At 55.4% G+C, this 17,753-nt stretch overlaps 21 non-coding genes and 1 pseudogene across 21 annotated transcripts; all 22 read left to right on the plus strand.

The window, feature by feature from the left end:
- Window positions 1-237: 237 nt before the first annotated feature.
- Window positions 238-351, plus strand: LOC140584453 (U5 spliceosomal RNA). Its single transcript, XR_011986415.1, has one exon. It is a non-coding gene; the product is annotated as a U5 spliceosomal RNA (small nuclear RNA).
- A 1,969-nt stretch (window positions 352-2,320) lies between these two features.
- On the plus strand, window positions 2,321-2,555 carry LOC140584189 (U2 spliceosomal RNA; annotated as a pseudogene).
- Window positions 2,556-2,987: 432 nt separating this feature from the next.
- LOC140584454 (U5 spliceosomal RNA) lies at window positions 2,988-3,101 on the plus strand. Its single transcript, XR_011986416.1, has one exon. It is a non-coding gene; the product is annotated as a U5 spliceosomal RNA (small nuclear RNA).
- A 195-nt stretch (window positions 3,102-3,296) lies between these two features.
- LOC140585007 (U2 spliceosomal RNA) lies at window positions 3,297-3,488 on the plus strand. The gene has a single exon (XR_011986967.1). It is a non-coding gene; the product is annotated as a U2 spliceosomal RNA (small nuclear RNA).
- Window positions 3,489-3,923: 435 nt separating this feature from the next.
- On the plus strand, window positions 3,924-4,037 carry LOC140584455 (U5 spliceosomal RNA). The gene has a single exon (XR_011986417.1). It is a non-coding gene; the product is annotated as a U5 spliceosomal RNA (small nuclear RNA).
- Window positions 4,038-9,759: 5,722 nt separating this feature from the next.
- Window positions 9,760-9,951, plus strand: LOC140584218 (U2 spliceosomal RNA). The gene has a single exon (XR_011986195.1). It is a non-coding gene; the product is annotated as a U2 spliceosomal RNA (small nuclear RNA).
- Window positions 9,952-10,391: 440 nt separating this feature from the next.
- LOC140584456 (U5 spliceosomal RNA) lies at window positions 10,392-10,505 on the plus strand. The gene has a single exon (XR_011986418.1). It is a non-coding gene; the product is annotated as a U5 spliceosomal RNA (small nuclear RNA).
- Window positions 10,506-10,700: 195 nt separating this feature from the next.
- On the plus strand, window positions 10,701-10,892 carry LOC140584213 (U2 spliceosomal RNA). Its single transcript, XR_011986191.1, has one exon. It is a non-coding gene; the product is annotated as a U2 spliceosomal RNA (small nuclear RNA).
- A 432-nt stretch (window positions 10,893-11,324) lies between these two features.
- LOC140584457 (U5 spliceosomal RNA) lies at window positions 11,325-11,438 on the plus strand. The gene has a single exon (XR_011986419.1). It is a non-coding gene; the product is annotated as a U5 spliceosomal RNA (small nuclear RNA).
- Window positions 11,439-11,633: 195 nt separating this feature from the next.
- LOC140585008 (U2 spliceosomal RNA) lies at window positions 11,634-11,825 on the plus strand. The gene has a single exon (XR_011986968.1). It is a non-coding gene; the product is annotated as a U2 spliceosomal RNA (small nuclear RNA).
- Window positions 11,826-12,268: 443 nt separating this feature from the next.
- On the plus strand, window positions 12,269-12,382 carry LOC140584458 (U5 spliceosomal RNA). Its single transcript, XR_011986420.1, has one exon. It is a non-coding gene; the product is annotated as a U5 spliceosomal RNA (small nuclear RNA).
- A 195-nt stretch (window positions 12,383-12,577) lies between these two features.
- LOC140585009 (U2 spliceosomal RNA) lies at window positions 12,578-12,769 on the plus strand. The gene has a single exon (XR_011986969.1). It is a non-coding gene; the product is annotated as a U2 spliceosomal RNA (small nuclear RNA).
- Window positions 12,770-13,210: 441 nt separating this feature from the next.
- LOC140584459 (U5 spliceosomal RNA) lies at window positions 13,211-13,324 on the plus strand. The gene has a single exon (XR_011986421.1). It is a non-coding gene; the product is annotated as a U5 spliceosomal RNA (small nuclear RNA).
- Window positions 13,325-13,519: 195 nt separating this feature from the next.
- Window positions 13,520-13,711, plus strand: LOC140585010 (U2 spliceosomal RNA). The gene has a single exon (XR_011986970.1). It is a non-coding gene; the product is annotated as a U2 spliceosomal RNA (small nuclear RNA).
- Window positions 13,712-14,159: 448 nt separating this feature from the next.
- LOC140584460 (U5 spliceosomal RNA) lies at window positions 14,160-14,273 on the plus strand. The gene has a single exon (XR_011986422.1). It is a non-coding gene; the product is annotated as a U5 spliceosomal RNA (small nuclear RNA).
- Window positions 14,274-14,468: 195 nt separating this feature from the next.
- On the plus strand, window positions 14,469-14,660 carry LOC140585011 (U2 spliceosomal RNA). The gene has a single exon (XR_011986971.1). It is a non-coding gene; the product is annotated as a U2 spliceosomal RNA (small nuclear RNA).
- A 425-nt stretch (window positions 14,661-15,085) lies between these two features.
- LOC140584461 (U5 spliceosomal RNA) lies at window positions 15,086-15,199 on the plus strand. Its single transcript, XR_011986423.1, has one exon. It is a non-coding gene; the product is annotated as a U5 spliceosomal RNA (small nuclear RNA).
- A 195-nt stretch (window positions 15,200-15,394) lies between these two features.
- Window positions 15,395-15,586, plus strand: LOC140585012 (U2 spliceosomal RNA). Its single transcript, XR_011986972.1, has one exon. It is a non-coding gene; the product is annotated as a U2 spliceosomal RNA (small nuclear RNA).
- A 440-nt stretch (window positions 15,587-16,026) lies between these two features.
- LOC140584462 (U5 spliceosomal RNA) lies at window positions 16,027-16,140 on the plus strand. Its single transcript, XR_011986424.1, has one exon. It is a non-coding gene; the product is annotated as a U5 spliceosomal RNA (small nuclear RNA).
- Window positions 16,141-16,335: 195 nt separating this feature from the next.
- On the plus strand, window positions 16,336-16,527 carry LOC140585013 (U2 spliceosomal RNA). Its single transcript, XR_011986973.1, has one exon. It is a non-coding gene; the product is annotated as a U2 spliceosomal RNA (small nuclear RNA).
- A 447-nt stretch (window positions 16,528-16,974) lies between these two features.
- On the plus strand, window positions 16,975-17,088 carry LOC140584464 (U5 spliceosomal RNA). The gene has a single exon (XR_011986426.1). It is a non-coding gene; the product is annotated as a U5 spliceosomal RNA (small nuclear RNA).
- Window positions 17,089-17,283: 195 nt separating this feature from the next.
- On the plus strand, window positions 17,284-17,475 carry LOC140585015 (U2 spliceosomal RNA). The gene has a single exon (XR_011986975.1). It is a non-coding gene; the product is annotated as a U2 spliceosomal RNA (small nuclear RNA).
- The last annotated feature ends 278 nt before the right edge of the window (window positions 17,476-17,753 follow it).

Genomic DNA, 17,753 nt, shown 5'->3' on the forward strand with positions numbered 1-17,753 from the left:
GGTGACACACTGTTTGTGCGGTGGACAGCTGCGCTGAGGTAAGGCATGATGTCATCTTTGCCTTTTGAATTTCCCCTCATGTTTGTTAAAATGATTGCTGTCTTTTGAGAGGACAGGAGGACAGGGAGGAGTCGGGGCCCCGAGGACGGCGGCTGCGACGCCCCTGGGCATTCTACTCCGAGCGGGGGCGTCACGCAGGCCCGGCTAACGGCGACGGGCTTGGCGGCGGCCCCATATCGACTCGGGTCTCTCTTCATCCCGTATAAATCTTTCGCCTTTTACTAAAGATTTCCGTGGAGAGGGATAGCGATGAGTTCATGGTATTTTTGGAGGCTCTGCCCAAGCAGAGCTGCACTGCTGCTGTCAAAGGAAGACTGGGCCCGGCTTAGCGGCTGGCGTTAGGTGCCCGGTGGCGCGGCTGTGGTCTCCCTGGATCACGCGTGGACTCGCCGGGCGACACCTGCCAGAGGGGCTGGTGAGGGCTGAGCCGCGCCAGCTCCGTCGGCATCCCGCATGCCGGCGCCCGGCGGGGCGCAATTTGTGGGTATCGCTTCTCGGCCTTTTGGCTAAGATCAAGTGCTGCTTTTTGGAGGGATTTTTATTGCCAGGTTTTTTAGTGGAGGCAACAGCGAACCTAAAGCGTGACCAGCAGGTGGCTTGACCGCCGCTGCCACGGGGCTAGCTGTTGTCTCCTTTTAGCGCTTTTTTTTATTTTGGGTAGCCCTTGCAAGCCTAACGTGCAGGTTCGGGTGGCTTGACCGCCGTTCCCGCAGGGTGAGCTTGGGGTTTTATTTCCAGCTTTTATTAGTTTAGGCACCCAGCTAGGACACGTCGACTCCCTGCCCGGCTCCCGAGGACTCTCTTGCCCACCATCGCCAGGATGTCCGGGAGCCCACACAGGACCGTCGTAGTCATCCGGCATACAGCAGCCTTCAAGTGGACTCACCAGGAGGAACCGGAGAGTTTCCCGGAGAGACTGTGCTTCATCCGGGAGGTGCTCTTCGGCCTCCTGGGACTCACCATGGAAGACATCATCTGTGTGCAGCGCAACCAGTCTTCGGCCTTCTTTTATGTGACTTGCACTACGGAAGAGGGCTATAAGAGGATGTTGGCTGCATGCAGCCGCTTGGAGGAAGAGCTTCGCCGGATGTTCTATGACGTGGAGCCACTGTGGAAGCTGGACCGGAGAGTGATCACCGTCCACGTCTTGGACCCCTTCGTTCCAGCTGAAGCGGTGGCTGCCTTCCTGGGCAGGTTTGTCGACGTGGTCCCTGGGCACAGGGACGTGAGAGACCAGCTGGGTGTCTGGACTGGGCGCAGGCAGTTCCGGGTGTGCCTGCGCCCCGACGCTAGCTCCCCTGACGGGTATAGCCACCCACCTGCTTATTTTATTATAGGTCGTTGCAAGGGCTACCTTTTTTACTCCGGGCAACCCTCCTCCTGCCGCTTGTGCCACGGCCTGGGCCACACCGCGGACTCCTGTACCACCATGAAGTGCTGGAGATGCCTGGACGTCGGTCACCTGGCGAAGGACTGCAAGGGCCCCCTCCGGTGTAACCTGTGCAGAGGTGAGGACCATCTGGCCCGGAGCTGCCCTCAGCGCAAACCGTCCTGGGCCGACGCCGTTGCTCGGGGTTCGGCTGTGGACGGGGCCCGACAGCAGGCACTGCCGGGCTGCGCTGAGATGCACGGGGGAGCCGAGAGGGGAGCTGAGAACAGCGAGGAACAGCCCTTCGCCGGTGCTGATGGGGAGTCCACGGCTTCCAGCGCTTCGGTGGAGTCCCCTGGTAAGGGTCAAGTGGCCGTGGCTGAAAAGCGCGCAACCTCTCCCTCCAGGTTTGTCCAATGCAGGAGGAGGAAGAAGGCCCGGAGGAACGAGGACACTGCTTTAGGCCGAGAAGCGATCTTCCCCTTAGAGCTAATTGATCTGCAAAGTGTTTTGGTCTCCCCCCAAGAGAGACGTTTTTATGCAGGGCAGCAGGACTTTGCTAATGAACGCTCTTTTTTAGTTGCTGCCGAGTCGGGGGGGGACCTTAGTTTTAATGGGGATATTGTTGATGATGATAGTGTTTTACCTTTTTAGACATTTTAGGATTTCTGCTGTATTTATGTATTTAATACTGTTTTAACGTGTGTTGTAATGGTGTTGTAGGGTTGAAGTATTTTAGAAGTTTTATGTATGTGGTATTATATGATTGTTTTATAATATGTGTTATATATGTTGTTGTTTTATGATTGAATAGGTTAGGAGTGTGATTTATATGTGTATTTCTTTTAGTGTTGAAGTTAGCTTATTATGGGTAGTGTGATAAATGTCTTTATAGTTTTATGTGTTGGTTTTAGATTGTATGCAGAAATGTTGATTAAAGATGAATAAAAAAAAAAAAAAAAAAAAAAAAAATCTGTTCTTATCAGTTTAATATCTGATACGTCCCCCATGGAGGGGACCACATATTAAACGGATTTTTGGAACAGGGAGCCGGAAGTGGGGCTTGCCCCGTCCGCTCCACGCATCGACCCGGTATTGCAGTGCTTCCGGGAATGGTGCACCTCTACTGCCCCCTGTTGTCGAAAGGCAGAACTGACTGACTGACTGACTGACTGACTGAGTGAGTGAGTGAGTGAGTGAGTGAGTGAGTGAGTGACTAATAGACTGAGTGCTGTGAGGGGGGGGGCCCTGTCTGTGCGTGGCCCCCGTTTCCCGCCGTTTTTCTTTTTTTTTTTTTTTTTTTTTTTTTTTTTTAAAGGAAGGTGACACACTGTTTGTGCGGTGGACAGCTGCGCTGAGGTAAGGCATGATGTCATCTTTGCCTTTTGAATTTCCCCTCATGTTTGTTAAAATGATTGCTGTCTTTTGAGAGGACAGGAGGACAGGGAGGAGTCGGGGCCCCGAGGACGGCGGCTGCGACGCCCCTGGGCATTCTACTCCGAGCGGGGGCGTCACGCAGGCCCGGCTAACGGCGACGGGCTTGGCGGCGGCCCCATATCGACTCGGGTCTCTCTTCATCCCGTATAAATCTTTCGCCTTTTACTAAAGATTTCCGTGGAGAGGGATAGCGATGAGTTCATGGTATTTTTGGAGGCTCTGCCCAAGCAGAGCTGCACTGCTGCTGTCAAAGGAAGACTGGGCCCGGCTTAGCGGCTGGCGTTAGGTGCCCGGTGGCGCGGCTGTGGTCTCCCTGGATCACGCGTGGACTCGCCGGGCGACACCTGCCAGAGGGGCTGGTGAGGGCTGAGCCGCGCCAGCTCCGTCGGCATCCCGCATGCCGGCGCCCGGCGGGGCGCAATTTGTGGGTATCGCTTCTCGGCCTTTTGGCTAAGATCAAGTGTAGTATCTGTTCTTATCAGTTTAATATCTGATACGTCCCCCATGGAGGGGACCACATATTAAACGGATTTTTGGAACAGGGAGCCGGAAGTGGGGCTTGCCCCGTCCGCTCCACGCATCGACCCGGTATTGCAGTGCTTCCGGGAATGGTGCACCTCTACTGCCCCCTGTTGTCGAAAGGCAGAACTGACTGACTGACTGACTGACTGACTGACTGAGTGAGTGAGTGAGTGAGTGAGTGAGTGAGTGAGTGAGTGACTAATAGACTGAGTGCTGTGAGGGGGGGGGCCCTGTCTGTGCGTGGCCCCCGTTTCCCGCCGTTTTTCTTTTTTTTTTTTTTTTTTTTTTTTTAAAGGAAGGTGACACACTGTTTGTGCGGTGGACAGCTGCGCTGAGGTAAGGCATGATGTCATCTTTGCCTTTTGAATTTCCCCTCATGTTTGTTAAAATGATTGCTGTCTTTTGAGAGGACAGGAGGACAGGGAGGAGTCGGGGCCCCGAGGACGGCGGCTGCGACGCCCCTGGGCATTCTACTCCGAGCGGGGGCGTCACGCAGGCCCGGCTAACGGCGACGGGCTTGGCGGCGGCCCCATATCGACTCGGGTCTCTCTTCATCCCGTATAAATCTTTCGCCTTTTACTAAAGATTTCCGTGGAGAGGGATAGCGATGAGTTCATGGTATTTTTGGAGGCTCTGCCCAAGCAGAGCTGCACTGCTGCTGTCAAAGGAAGACTGGGCCCGGCTTAGCGGCTGGCGTTAGGTGCCCGGTGGCGCGGCTGTGGTCTCCCTGGATCACGCGTGGACTCGCCGGGCGACACCTGCCAGAGGGGCTGGTGAGGGCTGAGCCGCGCCAGCTCCGTCGGCATCCCGCATGCCGGCGCCCGGCGGGGCGCAATTTGTGGGTATCGCTTCTCTGCCTTTTGGCTAAGATCAAGTTTTTAAAAACTTTTGGCGTTTTTCTTAGCCGTTTTACCCGTCGTGTTTTTTAGTTTAGCGGATACCAAGGGGATCCTAATGCGTGCCCAGCAGGTGGCCTGACCGCCGCTGCCACGGGGTGAACCTTGGTATCCTGTTTTAGTGTTTTTCAGCCCTTGTTTGTTTTTATTCACTTTTATTATTTTATTTTTTAGTCTAGTTTTTAGCTCAGCTCGTCTTGGACTACGGCGGAAGGACCTCTGGAACACTGCGCCTTGCTCCACTCCGAGTGGGACGGCTGATGCCGGAGCACCCCAGCTGGAGGATGGCAGCTACGGCTCCCAGGACGGCAGTGACGGCCCCAGCGGCGGCTCCAGTGGCCGGGACGACCCCCTCCTCCGGACCGGGTCCGATGGTAGGTGGCGGTCTGCTTAACACGGCCCGGTTCCGTTGGAGGAACCTGGATGGAGAGGCCCAGTTTCACGACAGGGTCTTCTTCATCCGGGAGGTTGTCTTTGGTGTGCTGGGCTTTAAGCTGGAGGACCTGATCTGCGTCCAGAGGAACCATCCCCAGAGGTTTCTGGATGTTACCTTGGCCTCTGAGGAGGCATACCGGAGGGTGCTGGAGCAGAGCAAGTCCGACCACCCGCTCTTGAATATGTACTCGGTTGAGCCCTTGTGGTTTACGGACAAGCGGGTGGTAACGGTGCATGTGTTCAATCCTTACGTGTCGGCGGAGGCCGTCTGCCATTTCCTCACTAAACACGTTGAGGTTTTACCAGGACACAGAGACGTCCGGGACGAGCTGGGTGTGTGGAATGGGCGCCGCCAGTTTCAGGTGCGACTGCGGCCGGATGGAAAGGGGGGATATCTTCATCCCCCAGCCTACTTTTCCATCGGGCCCAACAGGGGGTACCTGTTCTACACTGGTCAGCCTACCCTCTGCCGGTCGTGCCAGGGCCATGGACACAAGGCGGAGGACTGCCCGGACCTTAAGTGCCGTAACTGCCTTGAGCCCGGGCACATGGCTAAGGACTGTAAGGGCCCCCAACGTTGCCGCCACTGTAGCAGCGAGGAGCACCTGGCCCGTGTCTGCCCCCAGCGCTCCTATGCGGGCGTTCTGGCGGGTGGTGGGCAGGTGAGGCGGGTGCCGGACCGGGAGCTGCTCCCTGCCCCAAAGCCAGGGGGGCCTCAGGAGAGGTCAGTGGGGGCCCAGGAAGAAGTGGCCAGGTCCCCAGTGAAGACCCCGTTGGGGGCTGAGGGGCCCCGGGCTCAGGCTGGGCAGTCCCCGCAGGCCCGGGCCGGGGTCACCAAAAGGAAGAAGAAGGGTGACCCCAAGGACAAAACTAAGAAGACGAGGAAGGAAGCAGAGGAGGCAACAGGTACCCCCAAGGAGGCGGCGCCCCCAGCTGAGGCCCCTGTACAGGTCGTATCGCCCCCCGCCCCCAAAACAGAAGATATAAGTTGGAATTTGTCAATGTTGTCCCCAGCCCTTCCCCAGGAGGACATTACCTTTTCGGGCCTGGAGGTTTCACCAAACGACCAGGCCTACCTGGAGGACTCCATGCTGGGGAAAATTCTGGGCATGAGTGGGGAGGGGGAACAGGGGTCTTAATAGCTGGTTTTAGGGTTTATAGTTTTTAAAAATTTTTATGGTTTTAATGTCTTATTGTTTTATTCTTCTTTTAATCCCCCCATGGCTGGTTTTAAAATTTTTACTGTTAACGTCAGAGGGTTGAGGAACCCAGTCAAAAGGGCCGCGGTCTTTGATGAACTGACATCCTCCCCTTTCAATCTCTGTTTCTTGCAGGAAGTCCACCTCAGGGACCAGCGGGACGTGGCTCTTTTCTCACAAGCGTGGAAGAGGGGTAAGTCCTGCTGGAGCGTTGGTGGTGTCCATTCTTCAGGCGTCGGCATCCTTTTTGGTGACCGGGCCTTTGAGAATGTGAGTACCTTCACTGTAGTGCAGGGAAGGGTTTTGGGAGTGGACGCCACCTGGAGAGGTCAGCACATCCGGGCGATGTGCGTTTACGCTCCAGTGGAGGCCTCGTCCCGCATTGCGCTTTTTGAGGAGCTGGCCCAGTTTTGTGTCACTAATAGACACATAATTTTAGGAGGGGACTTCAATACTTTTTTAGAAGGGAAAGGGGATGTCAGCACTAAACATTTTAGGAATTTGATCCGCAGCCTCAACCTCTCTGATGGTTTTAAAACGTGCAACCCCACAGATCCGGGCCATACCTGGCACAACAGTCGTGGGGCCAGCAGCCGTATTGATTATATTTTAGCTTCGCCCTCTGTTGTTTTTAGGAAGGTTTTGAGGTCTCCACGGTGGTACTCGGACCATACATCGGTCGAGGCCACAGTTTCCATTGACGCCCCTACCTTCGGGAGGGGCTATTGGAAGCTGAACGTGGAGATCTTAGAAGAGAGAGACTTTAGGTCTCTCTTCCTGGATCATTTTACTGCGTGGCGGGGCTGTAAGGCAGCCTACGTCTCCACGGCCGCATGGTGGGAGAGCGTAAAAGAGAGGGTTAGAGCTCTAGCTATCCACTATTGCGGCCAGCGTAAAGCTAAAAGGCTTTACGAAATCCAACGGCTAGAGACCAGGCTGCAGAGGGAGTATGCCCGCCACAACAACGGAGGGGCTTTTAACTTTGAGGAGGTGCAGGCAGCCAAAGCTAAGCTGAGGGGCCTGCACGAGCAATCGGCTGCGGCCTCCTTGTTTTGGGCCAGGGCTTTGGAAAGGGAGGAGAATGAGAAATGTACAGCCTTCTTCTTTAATAAGGTGAAACTGGCCCGTGAGGAAAAGTGTTTCACTGCCCTCCGGGACCAAGGAGGCAACCTGGTCTCCGATTTGGCCCGGATGCTGGAGGTTGCTAAATGTTTTTACGGTGACCTTTTTAAGAAAAGGGAGACCGAACCTGAGCTAGGGGAGCAGTTTTTATCTAAACTCAAACCTAGTCTTCCCAGTGAGGCAAGGGACAGCTTAGATGCCCCCTTCACTCTAGCCGAGCTGACTGAGGTGCTAGGCAAAATGAACCGGCGCAAAGTTCCTGGTCTCGATGGACTCCCCGTGGAATTCTATTCCACGTTTTGGGAAGTCCTCGGGCCGGAGCTGCTAGAAGTGGCTGAGGACGTGCAGCGTCAGGGCATGCTCACCAAGAGCATGCGGTCAGGGGTCTTGTCTTTGTTGTACAAGAAGGGCGATCGTGCCGAACTTGGCAACTGGAGACCCCTGACAATGCTTTGCGTAGATGCAAAGATCATAGCAAAGACCCTAACTGAGCGCCTAAAAAAGGCCATGACCCACCTGGTCCATAGTGACCAGACTTGCGGGGTCCCGGGTCGATCTGCGACTTGGAATTTACATTTAATTCGGGACGCGATCGCCTGGGCTGAGGACAGGAATGTCCCTCTGGCACTCGTTAGCTTGGACCAGGAGAAGGCGTTTGACCGAGTGGACCACTGCTTCCTGTTTGGGGTATTGAGCAGGCTAGGTTTTGGGCCTAAGTTCTTGGGATGGGTTCATGCGCTTTATACTGAGGTTGGTAGCCATGTGTCGATTAATGGTTCCCTCAGTGATTGGGTTCCCCAGTCAAGTGGAGTGAGGCAGGGTTGCCCTCTCTCCCCCCTCCTCTACGCTCTATATATAGAGCCGTTGGCGAGCGCCATCCGTGCCCATCCAGGTATCAACGGCCTGATCCTGCCAGGGAGTGGGGGCCTGACGGTAAAGCTGGCCCAGTACGCAGACGATACCACTCTGTTTGTGTGCTCGGACCATGCGCTCGGTCACGCCCTGGGCTTGGTGCAGGCGTTCGGGAAGGCCTCCGGGGCTGCACTTAACCTGAGCAAGTCGGTGGTCAAGTACTTTGGCAGCTGGAAGGCGAGAGAGGACGTCCCGGGGGGGCTCACTCTCTGCGGCGGCCCTCTCAAGGTGTTGGGGGTTAACTTTCTTTCGAAAGGTGCTGCCCGGGTAAACTGGGAAGAGCGTTTGACGATCGCCAGGCGGAAGATGGGGATGTGGAAGGCCAGGTCCCTGTCCTTCCTGGGTAAGGTTCTCGCCTTGAAGGTTGATATCCTTCCCACCCTCCTCTACCTCGCCCATGTGTTCCCCATGCCCCGCTTCATGCGGAGAGGCTTAACTAAGGATGTGTTTAACCTTGTTTGGGGCGGCAGGTATGAGTATGTGAGGAGGGAAGTGATGTACCTTGGAAAGGACAGTGGGGGGAGGGATGTTCCTGACTTCCCTCTCAAGCTTGACTGCCTGTTCTTCTCCCAGATCTGTGCACGTCTGGTGGCTCCCCTAGAACACCCCCACCAGTATTTTGTTCACTTGTGGCTGGCCCTGCCCATGAGACGTCTGTTGACGTCGTGGTCCAACGCCGGGCCCAAGGCGGAGACGCTGCCGACCCACTATCACCATGCTATTAAGTGGAGTAAGTCTCTTCCGGCAGGTCTCCCCCCAGGGACCCTCACCAGGCACCGAGCCCTGTATCGGGCTGTGCTGGTGAAGAGGGGAACCCGTGCTGTGCTGGGCCTGGAGAAGGACACCTGGACCAGGATCCAGCCCAAGGGGTTGGATAACCGGCTGCAGGACCTGAACTGGCAGTGTGTGCATGGTAAGCTGCCGGTCAGGGATGTACTGTACAGGCACAAGCTGACCAGACACTCAGGCTGCCCACGTCCCGAGTGCTCAGAGGAGGAGACCCTCAGGCACGCCTTTTGGGACTGTGGGTATGCCAGGGAGGTCTGGAGATCAGTGCAAGGCCTGTGCAGGAAACTAGACCCGCAGTTTGTGTTGTCCTACGATAAGGTGATGATGGGGTGGCCCCAAGGTCCTCAGACTCCCTTCCCGCCCCGGATGTGGCTGCTGATCAGCATGACCAAACGTGAACTTTGGAATGCAAGGTCGGCACTCATCCATAAAGGGGCAGATTTGAGGGCCTGGGGATTATATCGAAAGATTGTGGCGGACTTGGATTTCAGGATGGAGCGGGACATCATCCAGTGGGGCTATCACGAGGCCAAGGAAAGGTGGAAGGGCCTTCTGCGGCCATAGCCCCACTAACATCTTGGTGAGTACGAGCTCCATCCAGGAAGGTCGGTGTGGCACGTGAGTTGTGAACGCACGCACCTTATACTGTGCCTTTCTTGGTGGTGCGCTAATGTTTTTTTTTTTCAGTGTCACACCATAAAGTTCACAAGAATCGGAAACCCTTTGCAATGGGATTTTAAGCCTGGGGGTGATTTTGAAAATAACCACTGACACTCAATGGTTTTTGATTAATATTTGCTTATTTATTGAATGTCTGGTGTGGTTTATGTATTTAATATTTAAATTTTAAACTCTGATATGGGCTGAATTTTAACGGTGTGTTAATGTCTTGTTTGAAATCCTTTTAAGGAGATTATAATTGTAATATTTTATTGATTGAAATAAAAATTGTAATTGAATTTGAAATAGCCGGAATGATGAGTGAAGGTTGGCCGAGTTGATGAAGCGACGGGTATCCAACTCTGACTGGTAAAAAAAAAAAAAAAAAAAAAAAAATCTGTTCTTATCAGTTTAATATCTGATACGTCCCCCATGGAGGGGACCACATATTAAACGGATTTTTGGAACAGGGAGCCGGAAGTGGGGCTTGCCCCGTCCGCTCCACGCATCGACCCGGTATTGCAGTGCTTCCGGGAATGGTGCACCTCTACTGCCCCCTGTTGTCGAAAGGCAGAACTGACTGACTGACTGACTGACTGACTGACTGACTGAGTGAGTGAGTGAGTGAGTGAGTGAGTGAGTGAGTGACTAATAGACTGAGTGCTGTGAGGGGGGGGGCCCTGTCTGTGCGTGGCCCCCGTTTCCCGCCGTTTTTCTTTTTTTTATTTTTTTTTTTTTTTTTTTTTAAAGGAAGGTGACACACTGTTTGTGCGGTGGACAGCTGCGCTGAGGTAAGGCATGATGTCATCTTTGCCTTTTGAATTTCCCCTCATGTTTGTTAAAATGATTGCTGTCTTTTGAGAGGACAGGAGGACAGGGAGGAGTCGGGGCCCCGAGGACGGCGGCTGCGACGCCCCTGGGCATTCTACTCCGAGCGGGGGCGTCACGCAGGCCCGGCTAACGGCGACGGGCTTGGCGGCGGCCCCATATCGACTCGGGTCTCTCTTCATCCCGTATAAATCTTTCGCCTTTTACTAAAGATTTCCGTGGAGAGGGATAGCGATGAGTTCATGGTATTTTTGGAGGCTCTGCCCAAGCAGAGCTGCACTGCTGCTGTCAAAGGAAGACTGGGCCCGGCTTAGCGGCTGGCGTTAGGTGCCCGGTGGCGCGGCTGTGGTCTCCCTGGATCACGCGTGGACTCGCCGGGCGACACCTGCCAGAGGGGCTGGTGAGGGCTGAGCCGCGCCAGCTCCGTCGGCATCCCGCATGCCGGCGCCCGGCGGGGCGCAATTTGTGGGTATCGCTTCTCGGCCTTTTGGCTAAGATCAAGTGTAGTATCTGTTCTTATCAGTTTAATATCTGATACGTCCCCCATGGAGGGGACCACATATTAAACGGATTTTTGGAACAAGGAGCCGGAAGTGGGGCTTGCCCCGTCCGCTCCACGCATCGACCCGGTATTGCAGTGCTTCCGGGAATGGTGCACCTCTACTGCCCCCTGTTGTCGAAAGGCAGAACTGACTGACTGACTGACTGACTGACTGAGTGAGTGAGTGAGTGAGTGAGTGAGTGAGTGAGTGACTAATAGACTGAGTGCTGTGAGGGGGGGGGCCCTGTCTGTGCGTGGCCCCCGTTTCCCGCCGTTTTTCTTTTTTTTTTTTTTTTTTTTTTTTTTTTTTAAAGGAAGGTGACACACTGTTTGTGCGGTGGACAGCTGCGCTGAGGTAAGGCATGATGTCATCTTTGCCTTTTGAATTTCCCCTCATGTTTGTTAAAATGATTGCTGTCTTTTGAGAGGACAGGAGGACAGGGAGGAGTCGGGGCCCCGAGGACGGCGGCTGCGACGCCCCTGGGCATTCTACTCCGAGCGGGGGCGTCACGCAGGCCCGGCTAACGGCGACGGGCTTGGCGGCGGCCCCATATCGACTCGGGTCTCTCTTCATCCCGTATAAATCTTTCGCCTTTTACTAAAGATTTCCGTGGAGAGGGATAGCGATGAGTTCATGGTATTTTTGGAGGCTCTGCCCAAGCAGAGCTGCACTGCTGCTGTCAAAGGAAGACTGGGCCCGGCTTAGCGGCTGGCGTTAGGTGCCCGGTGGCGCGGCTGTGGTCTCCCTGGATCACGCGTGGACTCGCCGGGCGACACCTGCCAGAGGGGCTGGTGAGGGCTGAGCCGCGCCAGCTCCGTCGGCATCCCGCATGCCGGCGCCCGGCGGGGCGCAATTTGTGGGTATCGCTTCTCGGCCTTTTGGCTAAGATCAAGTGTAGTATCTGTTCTTATCAGTTTAATATCTGATACGTCCCCCATGGAGGGGACCACATATTAAACGGATTTTTGGAACAGGGAGCCGGAAGTGGGGCTTGCCCCGTCCGCTCCACGCATCGACCCGGTATTGCAGTGCTTCCGGGAATGGTGCACCTCTACTGCCCCCTGTTGTCGAAAGGCAGAACTGACTGACTGACTGACTGACTGACTGACTGAGTGAGTGAGTGAGTGAGTGAGTGAGTGAGTGAGTGAGTGAGTGACTAATAGACTGAGTGCTGTGAGGGGGGGGGCCCTGTCTGTGCGTGGCCCCCGTTTCCCGCCGTTTTTCTTTTTTTTTTTTTTTTTTTTTTTTTTTTTAAAGGAAGGTGACACACTGTTTGTGCGGTGGACAGCTGCGCTGAGGTAAGGCATGATGTCATCTTTGCCTTTTGAATTTCCCCTCATGTTTGTTAAAATGATTGCTGTCTTTTGAGAGGACAGGAGGACAGGGAGGAGTCGGGGCCCCGAGGACGGCGGCTGCGACGCCCCTGGGCATTCTACTCCGAGCGGGGGCGTCACGCAGGCCCGGCTAACGGCGACGGGCTTGGCGGCGGCCCCATATCGACTCGGGTCTCTCTTCATCCCGTATAAATCTTTCGCCTTTTACTAAAGATTTCCGTGGAGAGGGATAGCGATGAGTTCATGGTATTTTTGGAGGCTCTGCCCAAGCAGAGCTGCACTGCTGCTGTCAAAGGAAGACTGGGCCCGGCTTAGCGGCTGGCGTTAGGTGCCCGGTGGCGCGGCTGTGGTCTCCCTGGATCACGCGTGGACTCGCCGGGCGACACCTGCCAGAGGGGCTGGTGAGGGCTGAGCCGCGCCAGCTCCGTCGGCATCCCGCATGCCGGCGCCCGGCGGGGCGCAATTTGTGGGTATCGCTTCTCGGCCTTTTGGCTAAGATCAAGTGTAGTATCTGTTCTTATCAGTTTAATATCTGATACGTCCCCCATGGAGGGGACCACATATTAAACGGATTTTTGGAACAGGGAGCCGGAAGTGGGGCTTGCCCCGTCCGCTCCACGCATCGACCCGGTATTGCAGTGCTTCCGGGAATGGTGCACCTCTACTGCCCCCTGTTGTCGAAAGGCAGAACTGACTGACTGACTGACTGACTGACTGACTGACTGAGTGAGTGAGTGAGTGAGTGAGTGAGTGAGTGAGTGACTAATAGACTGAGTGCTGTGAGGGGGGGGGCCCTGTCTGTGCGTGGCCCCCGTTTCCCGCCGTTTTTCTTTTTTTTTTTTTTTTTTTTTTTTTTTTTTTAAAGGAAGGTGACACACTGTTTGTGCGGTGGACAGCTGCGCTGAGGTAAGGCATGATGTCATCTTTGCCTTTTGAATTTCCCCTCATGTTTGTTAAAATGATTGCTGTCTTTTGAGAGGACAGGAGGACAGGGAGGAGTCGGGGCCCCGAGGACGGCGGCTGCGACGCCCCTGGGCATTCTACTCCGAGCGGGGGCGTCACGCAGGCCCGGCTAACGGCGACGGGCTTGGCGGCGGCCCCATATCGACTCGGGTCTCTCTTCATCCCGTATAAATCTTTCGCCTTTTACTAAAGATTTCCGTGGAGAGGGATAGCGATGAGTTCATGGTATTTTTGGAGGCTCTGCCCAAGCAGAGCTGCACTGCTGCTGTCAAAGGAAGACTGGGCCCGGCTTAGCGGCTGGCGTTAGGTGCCCGGTGGCGCGGCTGTGGTCTCCCTGGATCACGCGTGGACTCGCCGGGCGACACCTGCCAGAGGGGCTGGTGAGGGCTGAGCCGCGCCAGCTCCGTCGGCATCCCGCATGCCGGCGCCCGGCGGGGCGCAATTTGTGGGTATCGCTTCTCGGCCTTTTGGCTAAGATCAAGTGTAGTATCTGTTCTTATCAGTTTAATATCTGATACGTCCCCCATGGAGGGGACCACATATTAAACGGATTTTTGGAACAGGGAGCCGGAAGTGGGGCTTGCCCCGTCCGCTCCACGCATCGACCCGGTATTGCAGTGCTTCCGGGAATGGTGCACCTCTACTGCCCCCTGTTGTCGAAAGGCAGAACTGACTGACTGACTGACTGACTGACTGACTGAGTGAGTGAGTGAGTGAGTGAGTGAGTGAGTGAGTGAGTGAGTGAGTGACTAATAGACTGAGTGCTGTGAGGGGGGGGGCCCTGTCTGTGCGTGGCCCCCGTTTCCCGCCGTTTTTCTTTTTTTTTTTTTTTTTTTTTTTTTTTTTTAAAGGAAGGTGACACACTGTTTGTGCGGTGGACAGCTGCGCTGAGGTAAGGCATGATGTCATCTTTGCCTTTTGAATTTCCCCTCATGTTTGTTAAAATGATTGCTGTCTTTTGAGAGGACAGGAGGACAGGGAGGAGTCGGGGCCCCGAGGACGGCGGCTGCGACGCCCCTGGGCATTCTACTCCGAGCGGGGGCGTCACGCAGGCCCGGCTAACGGCGACGGGCTTGGCGGCGGCCCCATATCGACTCGGGTCTCTCTTCATCCCGTATAAATCTTTCGCCTTTTACTAAAGATTTCCGTGGAGAGGGATAGCGATGAGTTCATGGTATTTTTGGAGGCTCTGCCCAAGCAGAGCTGCACTGCTGCTGTCAAAGGAAGACTGGGCCCGGCTTAGCGGCTGGCGTTAGGTGCCCGGTGGCGCGGCTGTGGTCTCCCTGGATCACGCGTGGACTCGCCGGGCGACACCTGCCAGAGGGGCTGGTGAGGGCTGAGCCGCGCCAGCTCCGTCGGCATCCCGCATGCCGGCGCCCGGCGGGGCGCAATTTGTGGGTATCGCTTCTCGGCCTTTTGGCTAAGATCAAGTGTAGTATCTGTTCTTATCAGTTTAATATCTGATACGTCCCCCATGGAGGGGACCACATATTAAACGGATTTTTGGAACAGGGAGCCGGAAGTGGGGCTTGCCCCGTCCGCTCCACGCATCGACCCGGTATTGCAGTGCTTCCGGGAATGGTGCACCTCTACTGCCCCCTGTTGTCGAAAGGCAGAACTGACTGACTGACTGACTGACTGACTGACTGAGTGAGTGAGTGAGTGAGTGAGTGAGTGAGTGACTAATAGACTGAGTGCTGTGAGGGGGGGGGCCCTGTCTGTGCGTGGCCCCCGTTTCCCGCCGTTTTTCTTTTTTTTTTTTTTTTTTTTTTTAAAGGAAGGTGACACACTGTTTGTGCGGTGGACAGCTGCGCTGAGGTAAGGCATGATGTCATCTTTGCCTTTTGAATTTCCCCTCATGTTTGTTAAAATGATTGCTGTCTTTTGAGAGGACAGGAGGACAGGGAGGAGTCGGGGCCCCGAGGACGGCGGCTGCGACGCCCCTGGGCATTCTACTCCGAGCGGGGGCGTCACGCAGGCCCGGCTAACGGCGACGGGCTTGGCGGCGGCCCCATATCGACTCGGGTCTCTCTTCATCCCGTATAAATCTTTCGCCTTTTACTAAAGATTTCCGTGGAGAGGGATAGCGATGAGTTCATGGTATTTTTGGAGGCTCTGCCCAAGCAGAGCTGCACTGCTGCTGTCAAAGGAAGACTGGGCCCGGCTTAGCGGCTGGCGTTAGGTGCCCGGTGGCGCGGCTGTGGTCTCCCTGGATCACGCGTGGACTCGCCGGGCGACACCTGCCAGAGGGGCTGGTGAGGGCTGAGCCGCGCCAGCTCCGTCGGCATCCCGCATGCCGGCGCCCGGCGGGGCGCAATTTGTGGGTATCGCTTCTCGGCCTTTTGGCTAAGATCAAGTGTAGTATCTGTTCTTATCAGTTTAATATCTGATACGTCCCCCATGGAGGGGACCACATATTAAACGGATTTTTGGAACAGGGAGCCGGAAGTGGGGCTTGCCCCGTCCGCTCCACGCATCGACCCGGTATTGCAGTGCTTCCGGGAATGGTGCACCTCTACTGCCCCCTGTTGTCGAAAGGCAGAACTGACTGACTGACTGACTGACTGACTGACTGACTGAGTGAGTGAGTGAGTGAGTGAGTGAGTGAGTGAGTGACTAATAGACTGAGTGCTGTGAGGGGGGGGGCCCTGTCTGTGCGTGGCCCCCGTTTCCCGCCGTTTTTCTTTTTTTTTTTTTTTTTTTTTTTTTTTTTTAAAGGAAGGTGACACACTGTTTGTGCGGTGGACAGCTGCGCTGAGGTAAGGCATGATGTCATCTTTGCCTTTTGAATTTCCCCTCATGTTTGTTAAAATGATTGCTGTCTTTTGAGAGGACAGGAGGACAGGGAGGAGTCGGGGCCCCGAGGACGGCGGCTGCGACGCCCCTGGGCATTCTACTCCGAGCGGGGGCGTCACGCAGGCCCGGCTAACGGCGACGGGCTTGGCGGCGGCCCCATATCGACTCGGGTCTCTCTTCATCCCGTATAAATCTTTCGCCTTTTACTAAAGATTTCCGTGGAGAGGGATAGCGATGAGTTCATGGTATTTTTGGAGGCTCTGCCCAAGCAGAGCTGCACTGCTGCTGTCAAAGGAAGACTGGGCCCGGCTTAGCGGCTGGCGTTAGGTGCCCGGTGGCGCGGCTGTGGTCTCCCTGGATCACGCGTGGACTCGCCGGGCGACACCTGCCAGAGGGGCTGGTGAGGGCTGAGCCGCGCCAGCTCCGTCGGCATCCCGCATGCCGGCGCCCGGCGGGGCGCAATTTGTGGGTATCGCTTCTCGGCCTTTTGGCTAAGATCAAGTGTAGTATCTGTTCTTATCAGTTTAATATCTGATACGTCCCCCATGGAGGGGACCACATATTAAACGGATTTTTGGAACAGGGAGCCGGAAGTGGGGCTTGCCCCGTCCGCTCCACGCATCGACCCGGTATTGCAGTGCTTCCGGGAATGGTGCACCTCTACTGCCCCCTGTTGTCGAAAGGCAGAACTGACTGACTGACTGACTGACTGACTGACTGAGTGAGTGAGTGAGTGAGTGAGTGAGTGAGTGAGTGAGTGAGTGAGTGACTAATAGACTGAGTGCTGTGAGGGGGGGGGCCCTGTCTGTGCGTGGCCCCCGTTTCCCGCCGTTTTTCTTTTTTTTTTTTTTTTTTTTTTTTTTTTTAAAGGAAGGTGACACACTGTTTGTGCGGTGGACAGCTGCGCTGAGGTAAGGCATGATGTCATCTTTGCCTTTTGAATTTCCCCTCATGTTTGTTAAAATGATTGCTGTCTTTTGAGAGGACAGGAGGACAGGGAGGAGTCGGGGCCCCGAGGACGGCGGCTGCGACGCCCCTGGGCATTCTACTCCGAGCGGGGGCGTCACGCAGGCCCGGCTAACGGCGACGGGCTTGGCGGCGGCCCCATATCGACTCGGGTCTCTCTTCATCCCGTATAAATCTTTCGCCTTTTACTAAAGATTTCCGTGGAGAGGGATAGCGATGAGTTCATGGTATTTTTGGAGGCTCTGCCCAAGCAGAGCTGCACTGCTGCTGTCAAAGGAAGACTGGGCCCGGCTTAGCGGCTGGCGTTAGGTGCCCGGTGGCGCGGCTGTGGTCTCCCTGGATCACGCGTGGACTCGCCGGGCGACACCTGCCAGAGGGGCTGGTGAGGGCTGAGCCGCGCCAGCTCCGTCGGCATCCCGCATGCCGGCGCCCGGCGGGGCGCAATTTGTGGGTATCGCTTCTCGGCCTTTTGGCTAAGATCAAGTGTAGTATCTGTTCTTATCAGTTTAATATCTGATACGTCCCCCATGGAGGGGACCACATATTAAACGGATTTTTGGAACAGGGAGCCGGAAGTGGGGCTTGCCCCGTCCGCTCCACGCATCGACCCGGTATTGCAGTGCTTCCGGGAATGGTGCACCTCTACTGCCCCCTGTTGTCGAAAGGCAGAACTGACTGACTGACTGACTGACTGACTGAGTGAGTGAGTGAGTGAGTGAGTGAGTGAGTGACTAATAGACTGAGTGCTGTGAGGGGGGGGGCCCTGTCTGTGCGTGGCCCCCGTTTCCCGCCGTTTTTCTTTTTTTTTTTTTTTTTTTTTTTTTTTTTTAAAGGAAGGTGACACACTGTTTGTGCGGTGGACAGCTGCGCTGAGGTAAGGCATGATGTCATCTTTGCCTTTTGAATTTCCCCTCATGTTTGTT

The sequence above is a fragment of the Paramormyrops kingsleyae genome, unplaced genomic scaffold (genome assembly GCF_048594095.1).
Source record: "Paramormyrops kingsleyae isolate MSU_618 unplaced genomic scaffold, PKINGS_0.4 ups31, whole genome shotgun sequence".
NCBI classification, from domain to species: Eukaryota; Metazoa; Chordata; class Actinopteri; order Osteoglossiformes; family Mormyridae; genus Paramormyrops; species Paramormyrops kingsleyae.